The 21,544-nt window shown below is 39.7% G+C and overlaps 1 long non-coding RNA gene across 1 annotated transcript; it reads left to right on the top strand.

The window, feature by feature from the left end:
• Nucleotides 1–11,894: 11,894 nt before the first annotated feature.
• LOC146330923 (uncharacterized) lies at nt 11,895–15,829 on the top strand. Its single transcript, XR_014769780.1, has 3 exons — nt 11,895–12,365; nt 12,462–14,488; nt 14,585–15,829. It is a non-coding gene; the product is annotated as an uncharacterized LOC146330923 (long non-coding RNA).
• Nucleotides 15,830–21,544: the final 5,715 nt, after the last annotated feature.

Genomic DNA, 21,544 nt, shown 5'->3' with positions numbered 1-21,544 from the left:
CAAGGCTACCTAATCAGCCTAACTAGGCTAAACCCCTGATGGTAACAGGGGATGACATGCAGCAAAGGGGCTCTAGTCAAACTCAGGCTGCAACAGTAAAGATTCAGCCTCAATACATGGTCCTAAAAGTAAACAGGTGACCAAACCTTCACCCTTTAAGCTAAGAGCCTTGCAGGGACACTGAGAGGCAAATCACCTGAACAGGCAGTGGCAGATCGACATTTAACACATGGTGACAAATTGCTCTGGTTAAACTTGGGCTGCTTCAATAAAACTCAGCCTTGATACATGGTCCTAAAAATTTTTAGCTGATCAAGCCTTCTGCCCATAAGCTAAAAGCTTTTTGCAGGGCCACCAAAAGCCGATGGGCCTGAAAAGATAACAGCAGATTGCTGTGATCAAACTTGGGCTGCGAAATAAAGACTGAGCCTTGATACTGGTCCTAAAAGTATTTAGGTGATGAAGTTTTCTAATCAGAAGCGGTCTAATAAGAAAATAAATGACCAAATGTGTGCCAGCATGTATATTTGCTTCACACTGAAAAAAGCAAATGAGTTATTTGGAAAGATTCCTGAGTCCCATAAGTGTTAACTTTGCACTGATCAGGTCAGGTGCATTCAAAGTCTCCTTAAAGCTGGACTGGTATTGATCAAATAGTGCCATTTCTCATTAGAAAGGGTCAAGTATGGAAGACTGGTTTGCCTATGACGGGTAAGTTCCCCCTGTGAAACCCTGGGACTACCTAAGGCAGGCACAGCCACGAGTACTTGACCTCAGCCCCACTGTGAGCAGGCACAGTGTGTGGGGGCTCTGTGACGTGTGTTTTTGTACAGTGTGCAGGAACACAAAATGTGGTTTGACAGGAGATGGATAGATGGAGAAAAAAAACTAACAAAATTTCAGTTTTAAAGAAACCCTGGCAAGTATGGAAGGCTGGTTCGCCTATGACGGGTAAGATCCCCCTGCAAAAATCTGGGACAACCTAAGGCAGGCACAGCCACAATTGCTTGGCCTAAACCCCACTGTGAGCAGGCACAGTGTATGGGATCTTCATGATGTGTCAGTGTTTCCTCTACATTCATTTAGGAGTGGCGGCCCGCCACTCCTAAATCCTAGCCGCCACTCCTTCAAATTTCTTTCTTTTTTTCTTTTTTTTTTATTGTTTACGCAAATACACCACCGCCGCATCTCTCCACCTTCAAAACAGACTCCTGTCGGGTACTTGCGAGCACTAAGGTAAACTGCAGATAACTATCTTGCTCAGTATGGAAATATATTTGCGCGTGCTCATTTGCATGATGCTAGCGTTGTTTAGGGGGCGTGGTCAGGCACATCAAGCACCTAGGCGACAGGGCAGAGTCAGAGGAGCGAATTCCCGAATTACAAATAAACAATAAAGCAGTGAATTACTGGCCGGAGAAGAGGTAGACGTAAGTTATTAGCTTGAGATAACTCGACATAGATTTTACAAGTTAAACAGACGTTCACAATATGTTGATGACCAGCTAACGTTACGTAACTTATTGGTAGTTTAAGTTAATTTGGCCCAGTGCCAACTCAGTGTCGCTAACGTGAGTAAACTAATTGATAGTATTAGGCTAACGTTAATATCTACACGCCATTATGTAACAACTGACTGCATTTTTCAGATGAGTTTATTGAAATATCTCTCTAAGAAGAGAAACGGAACGCCTGCCCCCGCTGCTGAAAAAAATCCTAGAGGAAACACTGTGTGTGTTTCTGTACAATGTGCAGGAACACATCACATGGTTTGACAGGAGATTGAAAGATGGAGGAAAAAAATTAATAAAACTTAGGTTTAAAAAAAAACCTGGCAAGTATGGAAGACTGGTTCGCCTATGACGGGCATGATTCCCCTGCAAAAACCTGGGACAACCTAAGGCACAGCCACGATTACTTGGCCAGTTTGTCACTGTGAGCAGGCACAGTGTGCAACACTGTCTCATGTTCTTGCTCAAGAGCATGAGACTTCAGAAGTAAGAGATAAAATTTAACAGAGAAGAATGGTACAGTTTTAAGGAGAACTGATCACCTCTCACTGATCTCTAACACACTTTCCTCAGGGTCTGATGCCGCCATGAAAATAGAATGATTATCAGCAAAAAACACTGCCAATGAGTAGACCTGAGACTGAGCAGCAAGACGCAGTAGATGAAAAACTATACAAAAAGGCTAAGTTAAGTTAAGTAAGAGGTTAGGGAAAGGTCTTAATTAAGGTTAGGTTATGGTTATGGTTAAAAGAAAGCAGATCTGACTGAATAAATAAAAATATCCAAGAATATATACTATACTATAGTTAAGGTTAGGATTAAAATAAGACAATGCTGGCTTGAGATGAATAGCAACTGCAATCACTCTGGCGTCAAAGTCAGACGCTTAGTTTGCGCAACCACCGTCCACAACTCCCCCCTGAAGAGGCTTTGTGTTGCTATGTCAACAGCATACTACAGGTTGCTTGTCAGGAAAACATACAAATAGGTTGTTTTAGACAGTTGGATGAATTGCTGTAGTGACTCAGGTGAGGACAGTCTGTGCTAACCACACTGTGCCTCCATGCTGACTATATTCTGACTGCACAGAAAATTCATGCTTTTAAAACTACACAACTGTTGTGGCAGAATGTACAGGCTGACAAAGCAAAAGCAGCCTCTTCATCGTTTGGCTATGCTAGGGGGTTTTAAGTGGCATTGCTAGGTGGTTGCTACATACACAGAATGAATATACCTCATGTTAACCTGGGAAATGTTTCTTGCGCGGGTTTGCTTAAGTATTTGGAGTGGTTTCTAAGGCCTGTGGTTGCTACTGTAAGGCACTCAAGATGCCTAGACACTGTGGCCTCAGGACAAAGTCTGAACTAAGTCCTCCAGTACTCCCTCCTCCACAGAGGGTAAAATATCACCTCAACCCTCAAGAAGTCCCTCCTGTACAGAGGGCAAAGCCTCCAATTTAGTCCTCCAATCTTTCTGCTTTGACCAAAACTGGACTGTGGTCATAATGTGCCTTAAAAATGGCCAATTTAACCTCTCTGAACCTCCATGAGACCTCTGTCAGCATCCAAAACCAAAGATATCACCTATGCTACTGCAGAAGCTGCCTCAACAGAGGCCAAACTCTCCTCTCAGCTCTCCATCACTCCCTCCTCCATGGTGGACAAAGCCTCCTCTGACTGAATCCTTTCTGACCTCCAAGACACCTCCTTCGGCATCAGAAAGTAAGTCCCATCTTCAAAATATGATGATGATTTAAGATTTCTCATGAATTGACAGGACAATGCAGTATATTTATTCTGGTGAACAGGATGAAACCTGGAAATGTCTTTGCTTTTCTTCAGGTGGGCAAAACCTCTCTCAAATCCTCCAACAGTCCCTCCTCCACAGAGGGCGAATCCTCCTCTAAGTCCTCCTGACCATGGCCTCACTGCACCTTAAAAATGTCCTCCATGAGACCTCCTTCATCATCAGAAAGTAAGTCCCACTTTTAAAATACTATGATGACACAAGACGTTTAATGAATTGGCCTGACAACACAGTAAGTTTTTCTGGTGAACAGATGATTAAACTATGTCTTCTTTTTTCTTTACATGAGCTCAGTCCTCAAAAAGTCCCTCCTCCACAGAGGGCAAAGCCTCTCCTCAGTCCTCCAACAGCCTCCTACCTGACAACTCCTGCCTTCCTAGTAATCTGGGATCAGTAAAGAAAGTAAGTCTCATCTTTAAAATAGTATGATGAACAAAGATTTTTCATTCATTGCCCTGACAATACAGTAAGTTTTTCTTGTGAACAGAGATTGAAACCTGGAAATGTATTTGCTTTTCTTCAGGTGGACAAAACCTCTTTCAAGTCCTCCGTCAGTCCCTCCTCTGCCACAGAGGGCGAATCCTCCTCTCAGCCCTCCATCAGTCCCTCCGCCACAGAGGGCGAATCCTCCTCTCAGCCCTCGTCTCAGCCCTCCGTCAGTCCCTCCGCCAAAGAGGGTGAATCCTCCTCTCAGCCCTCCTCTCAGCCCTCCTCTCAGCCCTCCGTCAGTCCCTCCGCCACAGAGGGCGAATCCTCGTCTCAGCCCTCCGTCAGTCACTCCTCCGCCACAGAGGGCGAATCCTCCTCTCAGCCCTCCATCAGTCCCTCCTCCACAGAGGGCGAATCCTCCTCTCAGCCCTCCGTCAGTCCCTCCGCCACAGAGGGTGAATCCTCGTCTCAGCCCTCCGTCAGTCACTCCTCCACAGAGGGCGAATCCTCCTCTCAGCCCTCCGTCAGTCCCTCCTCCACAGAGGGCGAATCCTCGTCTCAGCCCTCCGTCAGTCACTCCTCCACCACAGAGGGTGAATCCTCCTCTCAACCCTTCGTCAGTCCCTCCTCTGCCACAGAGGGTGAATCCTCCTCTCAGCCCTCCTGACTGTGGTCTTACTGCACATTAAAACTGGCCTCCATGAGACCTCCTTCAGCATCACAAAGTAAGTCCCACTTTAAAAATACTATGATAATTTAATTTTTTTCATTCATTGGCAGGACAACACAGGAAGTTCACTCAGACCTGCAGCTGCTATATTTGATTTATATCACTTGATGAAAATAAATAACAACAAAACCAACATTAGTTTCATTTCATTTATTCACATTTATGAATGTAGATTTTATTGATATTTTATCATGTAAGAAATTAGTGATGTTGAAAACTGCTTTATATGGTCGCATACAGCCAGGTGAGAGATGAAACTAAAAAACACTAAAGTAGATGCACGAGGGGACCCTATGGTTTGATGAATATGAAAAAGATATGAATCATATGTTAAGTCACAAGAACTAAACCCAACCAAACAGCCATGTGAGCTTTTGGTATTTGACAGCATCTCCACCACCAGAACACTAAAGAAGAGAGTGTATTTTGGGTGTTTGTCACTGTTGACAGGTTTGTACAAATTTCTAACAAGCAGCACTGAAGCTGCTCTGGAGGCTCGTAGTGGCCAAACACCAAACAATGACACTTTTCCTTTGAATTTGTCACCCATCTTTATTTCTCAGATATGATATGAGAAACACTTCTCTGATCTGCAAGAAAAACATGAACAATAACAACAGGCATCAGTGTCCAGGGCAGATCATTTATATTTTGACCTGGATCTACATTAAGAACCAGGATGGAAGATTATTGAAATGTTTTGGTTTTTTTTGAAGTTGCTACATCACAAGGTAGAAACTCTGCTTTACAAGTAACAGTCAAAATTCAGTCTCTAAAATGAAAGTACTTGTTATCCATAATGTCCTCTTTTAGAGAGTTAAAATGTTTAACATTTAAATATTGAATTATCGTGTAGGCAGCATTCTGATATTGTAGCTGGTGACGGTGGAGCTCATCTGACCTACTTCATACACTGATGAGTAGTTTAACCTATAACAATGCATCATATTTTATAATGTTATAATGTGTTCTGTATGAAAAATCTTAATCTTAGTCACACGGTCCAATGTAAGCACCTTCCTTGTCTGTGTTGGAACACTTTTCATTCCATTTAACTGCAAAGTTACTTCTAATTCAAGTCAGTTTAAATTTAAATTTTAGTGAGTTGATTTTGCAGCAGGTTGCTACACATTTCAGGTATGAGAGACTTAGCAGCTTGGTGCTAATCTAAATTAGACAGCAGGCAGAGGAGAGAGGAAGCGTCCATAACAACAGAGCCGATAACGCAAACCCAGCAGCATGAAGTCACACAAAAACTGACATGAAAAACAGTCACCAGCATCCAACTTACTATTCTGTTTAGTTAACTGGCTTCATATGAGGCTTAACGTTCAGATTATCTTGACTTTTCCTCAATATTATACTCCAGCGTGTCAGCACACAGTAGATGCTACACATATTAGCCGCGATGCTAACGGCAGGATGAGCGGCTAAATACACAGTAAAGCAGCATAAAGATGATAAAACTTACCGCTGCCATGTCTACAGTTATGTCACAGTCGGTACTGATCCATCCTGGAGCTTCAGTTTTGAAGTAAATCCTGTTTTGTACTGACCGTGGATGAAGAAGCAGTCTGAAGTAAAATGGTTAGCACACACACACACAACACACTTTACCGGCGTTGTGAGGACATTTTACTTAAAATTAATAATAAAAATTAATCCACTGGGTCTTCTGTGGGTCAGATGATGGGAGTAAATGCAGACATTTGTGCAGAGCACTTGTTGTGGTTTCCTTGTGCCTTCGACATCTCTCTTTGCCTGTGTAGCGTTCCCGGAGAAAATAATGGTGACCAGGAGGCGGAGTCGTAGGTTTTCAGTTGGCGGCACAGACACGCAGCACAGGGAGCGTCTCCGGCTCAGATCTAAACGGGGCGTTTTGGCCGACATTCACTGAAAGGTGGAGCAAGCAAGAGAGGGAGAGAGCGGACTGTTCTCATATCAGGGGAGTCTGAAGGCAGGCCAGGGACACAAATTTTCACTGGAAAACCTTGAAAAAGTGCATTTTGCATAATATGTCCCTTTTAAATTTGGTTCTTCTCAACCCCAGTGCTGATAAATACCAGTACTAGAGCAAAAAACAAAGGTTCTGGTTCTCAAATAGGGGAACTTCTATGTGTCTGTTCACAATTTTAAATCAGAAGAATTCCGAGTCCCACAAGGATCAATCCTTGGCCCACTACTTTTTAAACAATACAAGCATTCATACACAGATGACACACAGCTTTGTATCTTTCTGTCTACCAATGACCTTAGCCTTAGACATCCTGATAATTTGCATTACGGACATAGATTACTTGATGGCAAAAAAAAATGTTTCACAGCTAAAAATGAATAATAATTAAATTCTTTTTGGCGACTCCAAAAAAAAAACAAAAAACATCTCAACCCCCCAAAAAAGGTCAGGGACCTGGGTGTCAAACCCTACTCCCTGCTGACCCTAATTTCAAAAATTGCATATCACATATTACAGGATATTCATTCTAGCATCTGAGAAATATATATAATGTAAAAGGTTCACGTCACAAAATGATTGTTAGAAACTGGTTCATTCTTTCAGTTTCAGCAGACTGGATCACTGCGATACTGTCTTCACTGGATTGTCAAAACATTCAGCAGGAAGACTTCAACTCATACAGAATTCAGCTGCCAAAGTTCTGGTCCACGAAAACATCATCACATTATATTAATGCTTAAATCAGTTCACTGACTTCCCATTCAACAGATTATTCATTTTAAACTCCTATTGGTTTTTTAGGAACAACATAGTTCAGGCACCTAGTGTATTTCTGACCTGTTTACTGACTGTATCCCCATCAGGCAGCTTCAGTGGCTTTTTGGTTGTACCAAGAACAAGATAAGGAGCTGGTAAAGGTGCTTTTGATTCCTGTGAATGTGATCTCTTGCTCTTATGAGCTGCCATCTATGCAAACCGCGTCTCCAACCTTCCTGTTTTCTCAGGCCTATGAACAGCGCTAGGGTACGTGTGTTTCTTTTTAAATTATTTTCATAATGATGTCACTGCATTGCTTAATGTTCGTCTGTCTTTTATTAATGTAAAACACTTTGGTTTTCTCTGTATTTAACTGTGCTCTACAAATAAAGCTACCTTGTCATGCCTAAACAGAGTAGGATAAAAAGAAAACACAAGAGTTTAAATATTTAGCTCACAAGTTAAGCATGGGGTCGTGATAACAAGGCACAAATGAAGATCAAAAACTGTAATGATAACAAGTGTAGTGCCAAAAGAACAAATATAGAGCGAGCAGAGATAAACAGATGTGCTACTAATATACCATCCACAGGATAAGTAGTTAGCAGCAGTTTTTTGTAGTGTTCTATACAAAGTGGCTAATATGGAGAAAAAAAGTTCTTATGGTTGTTGTTTGGCTGTGTGGGATGAGTTACAAGTCCATACTTTCTGGAGACAGAGGGCAGAGAGGTCAGCATCCTGATGTACAAGTTAGTTATTCACAGATTTTTGTCAGGGTGCCATCCTTTAGTTCATCTTTTGTCTGTTTGCAAAGATTAGACAGGTACGCAGACATGAGGGAGTGGTGTAAACTGGAAGCATGTGGTCAGGCTGGTTTTTAAAAAAAAGATGACACAACAGAAAGAACCTGTTCTGCCACTGGTTAGAATGACTGGCTTCCTCTCTCGCACACACACACTCACACACAGACTGGATCCACTAATGATTATAGAGGCAGGGTTATTTATTGTCAGGGTTTTTCCTCATGTGTTTGCTTTGACATGACGTGTGTTTGAGAAGTCTGTGTAATGCAAACACCAACACCAGCAGCCCCAACCGTTTTCCTGTCCACACACAAAACTTTAAGTAAAAGTTTGACATTTTGACTGCTTACTTATGTCTCTTTCCTGTGGCCTATCTGTCTTCCTTCCCATCAGGCACCACTTTCACGCTCCTGCAGTTGTCTCTGAAGTTTGCCGGTCTGGCGTACATCAGAGGACCCTGAACTGGTTCCCAGGCTTCGTCTTCATGCTCTCCAGCATCCTTACAGTACTGGGAATGATACCCATCAGGTAGAGTGTGCCCGAATAATGTTGATAACAGCTGATCTATTCCAAGCTAGTATTTATTTTTCAACAAAACCATGCAAAAATCTATTTGGTGTTTTTGTTTTCTGTATATTTTAAAAATGTATGAAAATGAGATTCTAAAAAGGTGGGAATCAACATTCAGAGAAATCCACGATTCATTCAAGGTAACAATGCATTTCCTACTGGTGGCTAGTTGCTTCTATGGAAACATTGGATGCACTGGAGAGTGAGGAAGGAAGTCGGTGAATGTAACTCAACATAACTGAACATATGAACACATGAATTGTGTTAAAGTCACATTCACCAACTTCCTTCCTCAATCTCTGACATATCTGACATGCCCTGTATTTTCCTGGAAGCTATAGGAACCAGCGCCACCGTTAATCTGAATAAATTACATTTACAAAATAAATTTAATTTACAAAAATAAATTACATTACATTACATTTCTCTATATGTGAACATTGTTAGAAACGTTTGGGATGAGGCAAGTACACAGCTCAACAAAATATAAAACATATTTAGTTGTTTGACATTTTGATATGGAAATGTTGCATATTATAGCTTTAAATTATTTTTTGTTTTTACTTCTTAGAGAGACTCAGAGCAGCTCATTTGTCATTTTCTTTGACCACAAGTTGAGTTGTGACAGTGATCAGTGTCATCTTGGAACACAAGTTTTCAATGCATGTGTACATAAAGTCTGGGTGAAAATCACTTTAGACCAATACTTTTGAACAATCTGGGTATTTTTAAAAAAAACGTTATCTATACCCTGTTAAGATAAAATATATATAGGTTTTGGCCATTACAAGAGGAACAGCAGGTTTTATTTTACATACACATTTTACATTAAATACCACGTCTGGTATATTTTACTGAGGCCTATGCAGACTCATACATGCAGATAATTGCATGAAAATAAGACAGCCTGGTTTGACCAAGTTTAAAACTTGAACCATTGATATTAGTCAGTGAAATTTGTCCAAACTGTTTCAAAATAACTGAGGTAATGTCCTCAAGAACACACCCAATGTGATTTCAACATAATGTAGATGCGTCATTGAATGTGTAAGATATAAAAAACCCCTTGTAAGCACCAGTAAAGGAAAAAAGACTTTTTAAAAAAAGACTAGTTCCCTGCTGTCACCCAGCTCAGACTGGATCAAATTGGGGTTTCAGCCTTAACTATCGAAGACATTGGATACATCAAGAACAGATTTCTTGATGTTTATTGGGATTTTGTCTTTATATTTGAAGTGTTTTGCTTCCTCACACTTTGTTGCGGAATCTGTAGATTCATTTTCTGGCTAGTAGTGAGACCATACCTTACATACCAGCTGTTGTCTTATAAATAAGAATTGCTTATCATTTCTTAATACTAGAATCAAAATAGCAGTTTACAGTATTTTGGAGTGAAAATAGTCATGCTGACATTTGAACCTGCAGGTCAGGAAAGGCTGACTGAGTAAAGGAGAGTTTTATTTTTTACACTAGAGCTGCCAGGAGTCACTGTTTACCTAAAAAAGCCAGTGGGTAAAACTTACCCACTACTAGAATACATTTATTTTAAGGTTCATGCACTTGGTGATTTAGTTAGTGCAGGTTAATTTCCTCAGTCCTCACTCAGAATAAAGGTGTTGCCAATAGCAACATAGAAAATTGATCAAAATGTGCAAAATTAATAATGCTTAAATAATTGTGTTTTCTGTAGGAGAAACTTTTACCCACCGGCACTTAACGGTATAAATGCCCATTTTGGATTTATCGTGACAATTTTTACCAACAGACTGGTAACACAGCAGACACTTTTACTTATCAGAACAGGAAAAAGCACTGGTGCACTTAACAGTAACTAGAAAAATTGCATTTCCTGGCGAAAATGCAGTGGGAATGTTTAATGCTGAAAAGAATTTGAAAAAAGCTGCTGAAAACACTAATACTGTAGCACAAAGTATGCAGAAGCAGTACAAGTTCAAAGTTGAGTAGGTTTGAAGATTATAGAATTCTGTTGTCAGAATTGTTGAAAAAAAGTTGAAGAGTGTAAAAAGAATAAAAGTTACAAAAGTTGAAGACTAATGGGCTAAAAGTGCTGAAAGAGCTGAGCAGAGTGATGGTTGAATGGTTTCTGTAGCACAACGTATGCAGACGTAGTGCAAGTTCAAAGTTGAGTAGGTAGTATTTCAGTTTAAGTAGTAGTTTTTTAGTAGCGGTAGTAATAATAGTTTTACAGTGTAATAGTAGTAGAAGTAGTAGAAGTGGTAGAAGTAGTAGAAGTAGTGTTACAAATGGTAGTAGTAGTAGAAGTTGTAGTTGTAAAAGTAGTAGTAGTGGTAGTAGTAGACGTAGTACTAGAAGTGATAGAAGTAGTAGAAGCAGTAGTAGTAGTAGTAGAAGTAATAGTAGTAGTACTAGTAGAAGTAGTAGTACTAGTACTAGTAGAAGTAGTAGAAGTATAATAATAATAATAAAGAATAGAAAAACAATAGTGGGAATGCCTTTAAGCATTCCCACTGAATAATATAATGAGATTTAGGTCACTTTTTAAATGTATATGGTGTTATTATGGTATTATTTTATACTCTCAGCTGTATGTGCTACAGTGTAACATCTTATACATAATAAAAATTAAATGTGATACTATTGTATTATTAGGGTAAAACTGTGGAGTTTCCTCGTAAACAAAAACTACATCAAGCAACAGTCATAGAATAACGAGGAACTAAGAATATCCATGTTTTTAGAAGAATATCCTGATACAGATATGGATGGGAATTCTAGAAGACTATTTTAAATAATTAAAACCAAAACTAGCATTTAGACAAAAAGAAGAATTACAGGAAATATCTGAGTATCATTTTAATTGAATTCAGCGTAGATTTTAAAATGCTACTGTTACTGAAACTGAAAAAATACCAGACATCTCTCGGGATCAACAGTTGTAGATTATGTATTTATGTAATAGTTGACTAGCTGACTCTTCCCAAACTGGGTGTTCCCAGAGAACACGGCGAGACTAGGACTGAACGCCACCTCTGAGGTTGATGGAGGTGAGACGAAAGGGAATGTGGCACAAAAATGGTTCGCTTGCAGAGTTTGGCTCCTGCCACCCCTGCTAACTGAGCTAACAGCAGATAGCGGTTAGCTACTTTAGCAACAAGTAAAACTATCAGGATTCTTCAGAAAGCATCAGGATACTCTGTTAATCACCTTTGTACTGTATTCTGAGCCGAGTTCAATTGGCAGCTAAGTTAGCAGAAACTCTGAAAGCTGAGTGACCTGAGGACAATGGAGGGAAAACCAGGAAGCATTTTCTACATGAAACATAAACCGGTACAGCCATCAAGTTGTGTTTATTTATTAAATATCAATGTTTCAGTGAACCAGACCTTCATCAGGTATGCATACGTCATGCATGAGACCCAGTGTTCCACTTGGGGGTTCAGTGACCGTACTGAACTACTACTGCAAGTAGCTGAAAACATAAATACTCAAGTGCAAGTACCTTAAAACTGTATTTAAGTGCAGTACTTGAGTAAATGTCCTTAGTTACTTGTCATTACTGAGAAAAACATGATTTTGTGTAAGTGAAGTGAACCGACCTTTGCATGCTGGAGGTAAGAGTCGGGGATAGTCCTATTTTGAGATCTATTTGGTTTTGAATAAAATTTACATTTTGGAGCCTCTTCACTGATTGTTGTTCTAGTAGTCTATTTGATTATGTCAACACTAAAAACCAATTAATAACAACCTGCAAGACTATTTGTGTATCATTTCAGATCTTCACTTCACTGCTGCCTGACCAGAACTCTTCAACTCTTTACCAGGTTTGTTGAATTATGGACAGTATGTGACTGCTGTAACCTGCCTCTTAAGTTATTGTAAAAAGTTTGTTGTTTACTTCTTCTTCTTCTTCTTTACAGTCACAGAATGAACACCACCGTTGATGACGATGATTTGCCTCTGGAGCTTTTAGCCGTAGCTGCAGCTTCAGTCAACCCCATCCTGGGTATTCCTTTGAACTGTTATGTCATGTGGCTGATAGTAGCCAGAGATACTTTGGCCTCAGACTTCTTTTCTCTCAACCTGGCTATGTCTGAGATCCTCTTCTCTTTGTCCGGCATTTGGTTCTTTATTTATGTACCGCTGAGATCGTCCCTCTGTCTTGAAGCCTTCATGTTCTCACGTAGCCTGTTTTTTACAGCCCGTCCTCTCTTCCAGTGTTGCATCTGTATCGAGTACTACGTCGGGGTTGTCCACCCGGTGTTATTCCTTCACTTTAAACCCCTGAGGTACAGGGTGGCCTGTTGCTGTGTTGCCTGGCTGATTGTCTTGGCATCCTGTCTCTACTCTATCTTCACCTTTACAGACCCTCTGTATCTTTATGGGATTTTCATCCAGAATGTGCTCTTCATCACCATAATGCTTTTCTGCTGCCTCTCAGTTCTCTGGGCTCTGAAACGCCCCGGGCCAGGAGAAAACGCCACAGAGAAGCAGAAGAGCAATAAGATGAAGAGAAGGGCCTTTAAAATCATTTTACTTATCATGATTTCCATAACCATTGCTTTCTTTTTGTATATAGCTGTTATTCCACTTCAATGTTGCATAGATGACTTTTACAAAGTCCTCACCATTTGCCTGAGCTTTGCTTTAGCAATAGGGTTCACACAGCCTCTCCTCTACCTCCACAGGAGTGGAAAACTTCCATTCTTCAAGGAGCTCTAATTTTCACTGTTAATATACCAATGTATATCACTCATTATCTCATTCTTGAGAACTGGGACAAGTATAACTGTTAGAATGGTTCCTGGTGATTTTTGATTTATATTTACATTTACATTACAAAGCACTGATTTGCAACAATATATGATTGCACTCTTGCCTTTTTAAATGCAAATAATCAAAAATACTGTGTGGAAAAACTGCTTAATCAATAATGTAAACAAAAGTCTGACTGCATTGTACTCTACTTGATTGTCATTGTAGCACATTTGTTCATTGTTTGCATAAGAGAACCTGTGACACATTCAGGTGTGCAGAGATTTTTTTTCAACCTTTTTAGGAATGGCAAGAGATGTGGAGATGGCACCTTGATGTGCAGATGTGTGCAGTGGATTTATCTGGTCTGCTGAGCGGCTGTGTGTAAATCGAACGGACTGTGGTGTTACTTGGAGAATGCACGGCACTTTCGTGGTGTCCACAGTTGTCGATGTGCAGGTCTGTTTGGGAGAAACCCAGCCTGAATATCGGTTAAAGAGTGTGTCAGATTGATCAGCAAACTCTGTCTGAAGGGCCAGCAAGCTAACAGCTTTGAGTACTTGCAGAAGAGATGGATCAGATTTTAAAGAATCTGTCTCAGCATCCTAATCGTTTTTAAGTGTAATCATTTAAATATTTAAATGAATAAATTGTTATCATGACAAAAATTACTTCCTCTTCATCATTGTTAATATGTCACAGCATTGATTAAGACCACAAAAGTTCTTAAATTGTGTGCATGAAAGATTTATGCATGAGACTCAGTGTTCCACTTGTGGGTTCAGTGAGCCTCCTGAACCAGTGCAAACTGTGCCAAGTATAAAGTTGCAGAAAATGTAAATACTCAAGTGCAAGTACCTCGAAACTGTATTTAAGGGCAGTACTTGAGTAAATGTGCATGTTACATTCCATTACTGCTCATGATACGTGAAGAAAATATGATTTCATGTAAGTGAAGTGAACCGACCTTTGCATGCTGGAGGTAAGAGTCGGGGATAGTCCTATTTTGAGATCTATTTGGTTTTGAATAAAATTTACATTTTGGAGCCTCTTCACTGATTGTTGTTCTAGTAGTCTATTTGATTATGTCAACACTAAAAACCAATTAATAACAACCTGCAAGACTATTTGTGTATCATTTCAGATCTTCACTTCACTGCTGCCTGACCAGAACTCTTCAACTCTTTACCAGGTTTGTTGAATTATGGACAGTATGTGACTGCTGTAACCTGCCTCTTAAGTTATTGTAAAAAGTTTGTTGTTTACTTCTTCTTCTTCTTCTTTACAGTCACAGAATGAACACCACCGTTGATGACGATGATTTGCCTCTGGATCTTTTAGCCGTAGCTGCAGCTTCAGTCAACCCCATCCTGGGTATTCCTTTGAACAGTTATGTCATGTGGCTGATAGTAGCCAGAGATACTTTGGCCTCAGACTTCTTTTCTCTCAACCTGGCTATGTCTGAGATCCTCTTCTCTTTGTCCGGCATTTGGTTCTTTATTTATGTACCGCTGAGATCGTCCCTCTGTCTTGAAGCCTTTATGTTCTCACGTAGCCTGTTTTTTACAGCCCGTCCTCTCTTCCAGTGTTGCATCTGTATCGAGTACTACGTCGGGGTTGTCCACCCGGTGTTATTCCTTCACTTTAAACCCCTGAGGTACAGGGTGGCCTGTTGCTGTGTTGCCTGGCTGATTGTCTTGGCATCCTGTCTCTACTCTATCTTCACCTTTACAGACCCTCTGTATCTTTATGGGATTTTCATCCAGAATGTGCTCTTCATCACCATAATGCTTTTCTGCTGCCTCTCAGTTCTCTGGGCTCTGAAACGCCCCGGGCCAGGAGAAAACGCCACAGAGAAGCAGAAGAGCAATAAGATGAAGAGAAGGGCCTTTAAAATCATTTTACTTATCATGATTTCCATAACCATTGCTTTCTTTTTGTATATAGCTGTTATTCCACTTCAATGTTGCATAGATGACTTTTCCAAAGTCCTCACCATTTGCCTGAGCTTTGCTTTAGCAATAGGGTTCACACAGCCTCTCCTCTACCTCCACAGGAGTGGAAAACTTCCATTCTTCAAGGAGCTCTAATTTTCACTGTTAATATACCAATGTATATCACTCATTATCTCATTCTTGAGAACTGGGACAAAACTGTATTTTGAAGGGATTTTGCAGACCATATTACATATATTTCAATCCTTTAAGAAAGGATTTTCAACAAAAAATGGAATTTAAGTGTTGATATTAATATTTTCTCATGTTGGTATAAATAATTAAAGTTTTTTTTTGATGGGAACTCATTTCTCACAATTGTCAAGAATGGGTGACATGTATGTGAATGTATATGTACTGTATGTTGTGGTATGATACAACTATAAGTAGTAGAATGGTTGCTGGTGATTTTTGATTTATATTTACATACTTGTCTTTTTTAAATGCAAATAATTAAAAACACTGTGTAGAAAACCTGCTTGATCAATAATGCAGAAGAACAGAAGTCTGATTGTATTGTACTCTACTTGATTGTCACTGTAGCACATCTGTTCATTGTTTGTGACAGAGAAACAGTACAATAAATCTTGTACATTTATTTAATAACAGTGTTTCGTTTATTTTCATGTTTGGTGAATACTGTGATGATGATGAAAAAGACAGGTGGTCTAAGGTGGTCTTCCAGTGGAGAAAACACAGACGCAAGAAAAAGAATTGCCCTTTAAATGGTTACTTAATAGTTTTATAATAGTTCCCTGTGATTTTATTACGTGTATGTAGTACTTACTGTACCGTACATCACATAATAAAACAATTTTAATCTAAACCAGGGACTGGACCTGTTTCGCCACAAATGCATCAGCACTTTTGACACGCTGATTAGGTTTAGGCACCAAAACTGCTTGGTCAGGTTCAGGAAAAGATCATGTTTGACTTTTGGTTTCACGTGGGTCATTAACCATGGCCCTCTAGATGTTATCTGTGCGAGGTGTAAGACAGGAGGAGATCATGTAATCGCTTCCATGAGTATATGTCTGTGCATTGATGCCTGGAACTACAGCATGTCCACAGCTAATCTTGAATACAGCCTCTCTTTTTCAAAACTTTTATGATTGTATGCTGAAGGACATCGATGATTCAGAATTCTTCAAAATACCTTTTTTTTCTTACATTTATGCCTTTATGTATTTATGGCCAGAGACTTTATGTTTTCAGGTCATACCATTCTTGTGAACAAGATATCTCAAGAATGCCTTGAGGGAAAAACTGTTCACATGGACTCAAAGATGGTCAAGGTAACAGTGACCTCACTACATACACTTTTGGCTATATCTCAAATTTCATGCGTACAACTTCACTTCAACTTCTGTGACATCATAATGTTCAGCTCTCCATCAGTCCTCTGTCCTCCTCTGTAAAAAGAGTCTCTACGTGAAGACAGCATGTTTCTCACTGGAAATCATTCATTGGAATCACATGTGTAGAGCAACAACTTACATTTTGCCAAATAATACACTTAATAACTTTTATTAAATTGCCTCAAAGTTACAGGTCAATATAGTGGTAACTTTCATGTTTAAATCCTTCAAAGTCTTCACTACAGGTGCTTGAGATCTTGTTTCAACTCAGAGAGTGTATATTCAAAGTTCATGTTAATGTTGGTGGAAATTTGCAAATCTCTGCTGGTTGAATCTGGCAGTTGTGGTTACATTGTAGTAGGTGCTTCACCATCTCTTGCCTGGTTGGGATCTGCACTCTACTGAATGACCTCTTCTGGTTTGACCCACCTCCTCCATAGGCAGACTTTCTCACTCTTCGTGCTACATCACCTGATGTGGAGGTTTTCATTGAAGTTACTAGAAAGGATGGTCCGTCGCATACAGATGCAGAGAGATGTGACAAATTTAATGACCTGGGAAAGAGAACAGGCTGGCCTGCATGTATTCGAGCATCATTTGCATGTTTAGAGCTGAGGTTGAGCAAGTGATGCATTACAGACTTTGAATCTGGTGTGATCATTTGTACACTACTAACCCTATCCCTAACAATGGCATCACCCAGACAGGATAAAAAAAAACTGTGGTTTCTGATCATTTCTGTTTATGATCATAATTTTATATATTACATTATTAACAGTATTGACTAAGTTTATGGTTATATTCAGCTAAACTGTATCATGTCTTTTTTTTCTTTTTCCTCTTTCAGTCTGTTTCTGATTGGAAGACTTGACTCCACGCCAGAGTAGGTCCATCTTCAGCACAGCTCAGCATAATAACAGTGGTAATGGAAAGCCAACACGGCGTGGACAAAAAGTGGAAAAGCCCCATGTGTGTTTGTGTGTCAGTCTTGTCTAACATTCACCACAGAAGTCAATTCTTTCCTTTACATCTCTCCTCTCTTTACTGTCATGAAGTGACTTTCAAAAACATTTCTCACCCCCAGCAGCAGTAAACAGCAGAGTTGGCAGATGTGATTTCTTCGTGGATTGCTGCTGCAGAGGGGTTGATGAGTGAAAATAATCCCTCCACTCCTGCCAGTAAAAGAGTCGGCATCAGAGTGACTCCAGTGTTTCTTCCTCCAGAACCTCCAGTCTCATACGGAACCTCTCATTCAGAGCTCCCGTGCTCTGAGCAGCTGTCTGTTGGCTTTGTGTGTGATAGACTGGCATGAATGTAACTGAAGGTGAAGTCAAAAGTAACTCAGTGAGCTGACAAACTCCTGGACTGAGCACGTTGCTTATTAGCTGGACTCTTTTTAAGATTTTCTTTCTGACAATTCAGTTTTATAGCAACTTTTCCTGCAGGAGTTTCCACCGTTGATTCAGGGTCTCACCGATTGAGCATGCACATGCAGCTGCGCTAGTAGAACAGCCAGGAGGAACGCCTGGTTTCTAGATGACCTGTGATTGGTTTAAGTCTACCGTCATGGGCCAGATTTCCTAAAGCCTGAAAACAGAGCCAAGAGGAGGTGCAGAAGTCTAGTTCTGTGATCTCTTGATTTACAGTATGCTGATAGGTTATTATGAAATTATCTCTCAGTGATGCCAAAACAATGTTGCCTACCCCAGCTTTAATATAAACTAATGCAAAACGCTGTTGAATTAACTCACTGAGACTTTTGCTTTTACACTGGAGGACTCCAGCTCATAACAACAGCTGTTGTGGCTTGCAGATCTTTCTTTTTTGTTCTGTGTCTGACTGTTTCTCTGACTGGCTGTCCTTTCACTTTCCTCTCTTTTTCCTTCTGTCTGTTGATTGTTAAAATGGAATTAAGGCAGAAAGTTTGCCTTTCAACCACAAAAGGTAAATAGGAAACCACCCGAGCATTGTGTTTACTAGTGCGGGCAGATGATCAATAATTTCATTGTAATGAGTAAATAAACAATACTGACATATTTTTACTACTATTATTTATTCAGGAGTCTGATGTTTTTGAGTCCTAAATGTCTCAGAATGTCTGGCTTTGAGGGGGGCCGATGTTCTTTTCGGAGGAGCTGATCTCCCCTTAGCTCCCCCATAGTCCAAATTCACGCTTGTATATCTGTTTGAGACACCAAGGTGCATGACAAAATATCACTATTTGACAACCTGGGGTTTGGAACAGGCTGGGATGCATCATGTATTTGGGCATCATTTGCATGTTTATTCATCACAGAACTGAGGTTGAGCAGGTGACGCATTACACATGCAGTACACTGTATATCAGCATCGCCGAGACAGGACAGAAAACTGTAATTTCTTTTTTCTATCTTTTTCTCCTCTCAGTCTCAAATTCTGATTGGAAGACTTGACCGTGAAAGGCTGGGAAAATGAACTCATGTAATCAGTCTACATTCTCTGACATCAAGACAATAACAGTCGCCTCTGTTGCAGTCAATCTTATCTTGAGTCTGCCGACCAACAGCTATGTCGCGTGTCTGATAGCGACCGGAGCAGGAGACGTCATGGTGAGGGAGTTCTTCCCACTTAACTTGGCTGTTTTTGAGATCCTCTACTGCTTGCTTTCTGTTAGCAACTTTGTTGGGAGCCTCACCAGTGCAGTGAAACATCTAGGAAGACTTTCAAATAGTTTTCTATGGAGTGGACGTCCCATACTGCAGTGTTGTATCTGTATTGAGCAGTTCCTGGCTGTGGCTCACCCTGTGCTGTTCCTCAAGTATAAACCACTGAGGTACAAAGCAGCCTTCTCTGGGGTGGCCTGGACAGTTATCATTGGACTTTATGTATTTTACATCACACTGTCTACCAAGACAAGGAATCTTGTTTTTGTGACTGAATGCATGGTGCTGATATCAGTAATGCTATTCTGCTACTTTTCAGTCCTTGTCGCTCTAAAAAGACCTCGGCCAGGGGAGGGGAAAACAGAAAGAGACAACAACATGAAGAGAAGAGCTATTCTTATTATCCTGGTGGTTGTTGTGTCGTTTGTGGGAACATACTTATTGTGGTGTGTTGCTATACTTTCCCAACTAAGCTCTTGGTCTTCATATGGCAGGCGAATATTCACAAAAATGTGCACTTTTATTACTTTTGCCAGCGGGTTTGTACAACCACTCCTTTACCTGCTAAAGAATGGAATACTTTCTTGCAAAAAAGCTGTGTGAGGGTGACCTTTACCAGGAAAACATGATAGTCTATGAATGGATGGATGGATACTGACCATTGGGAAGAATAAATAATGGTAAAGTGAGTGTGTCACGATAGAATTTATTAATTGTTTGGCCTATAAATCTTAATGTGAATAATATTCCTGACTTATATTTTGCATCTTTTTTACTTACACTGTATAGTCATTTTTTGCATCACAGTCATGTGAGAATATATATCCAAAGTATACATGTTGATTTGTATAAATAGCTGTTATTTTACAATAAAATAATATCCTTTTTTCTTCAGTTGTATTTGTTGTTGTTGTTTTTTTACCCTGTTATGGACAACTGATGATAGCTCTTTTATTTTCTTTGTTTCCTAGATGAGAAGGGTCAGATTCAGTGGTGGAAAGAGTACTGAAAATCTGTACTCAAGTTCAAGTACTGTTACAGTCTAAAATATTACTCAGGTTCAAGTAAAATGTGCTAGAAAACTAAGTAAAAGAACACAGTATTCTTCTCAAAAATTAGTCAGTGTGTTAGTTTTCTTTATAATTGACATTTAATGAATTATCAGTAGCAGGTATGCAACCAAAAAGGTTTCTGTTCCTCCAACTCTTCAGTCTAAATTGCTTCCAGCTCCTGGGCTGTTCTGGGCCCTGTTTCCCAGAGGGGGGGTGCACAGATAAACAGTCCACAAACACAAACAAAGGTATCCAAAGGCAGTAGGCTTAAGTAAGGTCAAAACTGCAAAACTCTGGTCAAATCCAAAGAGAACAAGAGGGAAACACACAGTCAAACAACTGTGAACGAACTGGCAACAGACAAAGTGCATCACAAGGACTACATACACAAGGGAGGAGGGGTGATGCGGGACAGGTGAAACCTATCAGGGTGGGGCAGATAATCACACAGGAGGGAAACACACGGGCAGGAAGTAAAGCACCTGAAATGAGAGACAAAGGTGAGTATCAAAATAAAACAGGAAATACTGACAAAAATTGAAAACAAAAAACCTTAATGGGAACCTCAAGGTGTAACACTCTAATATAATTTTTAAAGTAATTATGTTAATAATGTAATTCATAATAAAGTACAGCCTGAGTATAAGTACAGACTTGAAAATCTACCCATGATGCATATACTAGATTTTAATTGGCTAGTTTTAGTTTTAATCAAAGAGACCATCTGACTTTTGAAACACATGTATAAATCTGAAGTTAGTTGACATTAAGTATCGTGAAAGGTGCCATTAAATAAAAATGATGATGATGATCATTTTCATTTCTTCTAATCAGAAAAAGGAATGATTTCTGGAGGTGAATGCAGTGCATGCTGGGAAGTATATGTAAATCAGCTAACAATGTTTCAAAATAATTCAATTTAATGAGTTAAGTAAATGATCAGTGTGACATTTAGTCAACTGGACTGATAATGAAGTGATAATTAAACAATTTTAAAATTCAGAGTGACAAACCTAATTAAACTGAGATAATAATATAATATAATTTTTGTAATGAATAACAGATGAAGTAAACAAGACTCAGTCACTTTTATTGAAGTGAGAGGAGAACTTGGTTTCTTGGCAGTTTCAGTTGCTGATGATTTAGTTTTGACAAAACTGATGGTGTAAATCAATAAATTCATAAAATGTTGATTAAACGTG

Source organism: Lutjanus erythropterus, chromosome 3 (assembly GCF_056507025.1).
Source record: "Lutjanus erythropterus isolate fLutEry1 chromosome 3, fLutEry1.hap2, whole genome shotgun sequence".
Lineage (NCBI taxonomy): Eukaryota > Metazoa > Chordata > Actinopteri > Lutjaniformes > Lutjanidae > Lutjanus > Lutjanus erythropterus.
This window is presented reverse-complemented; position numbering and strand designations above follow the sequence as displayed.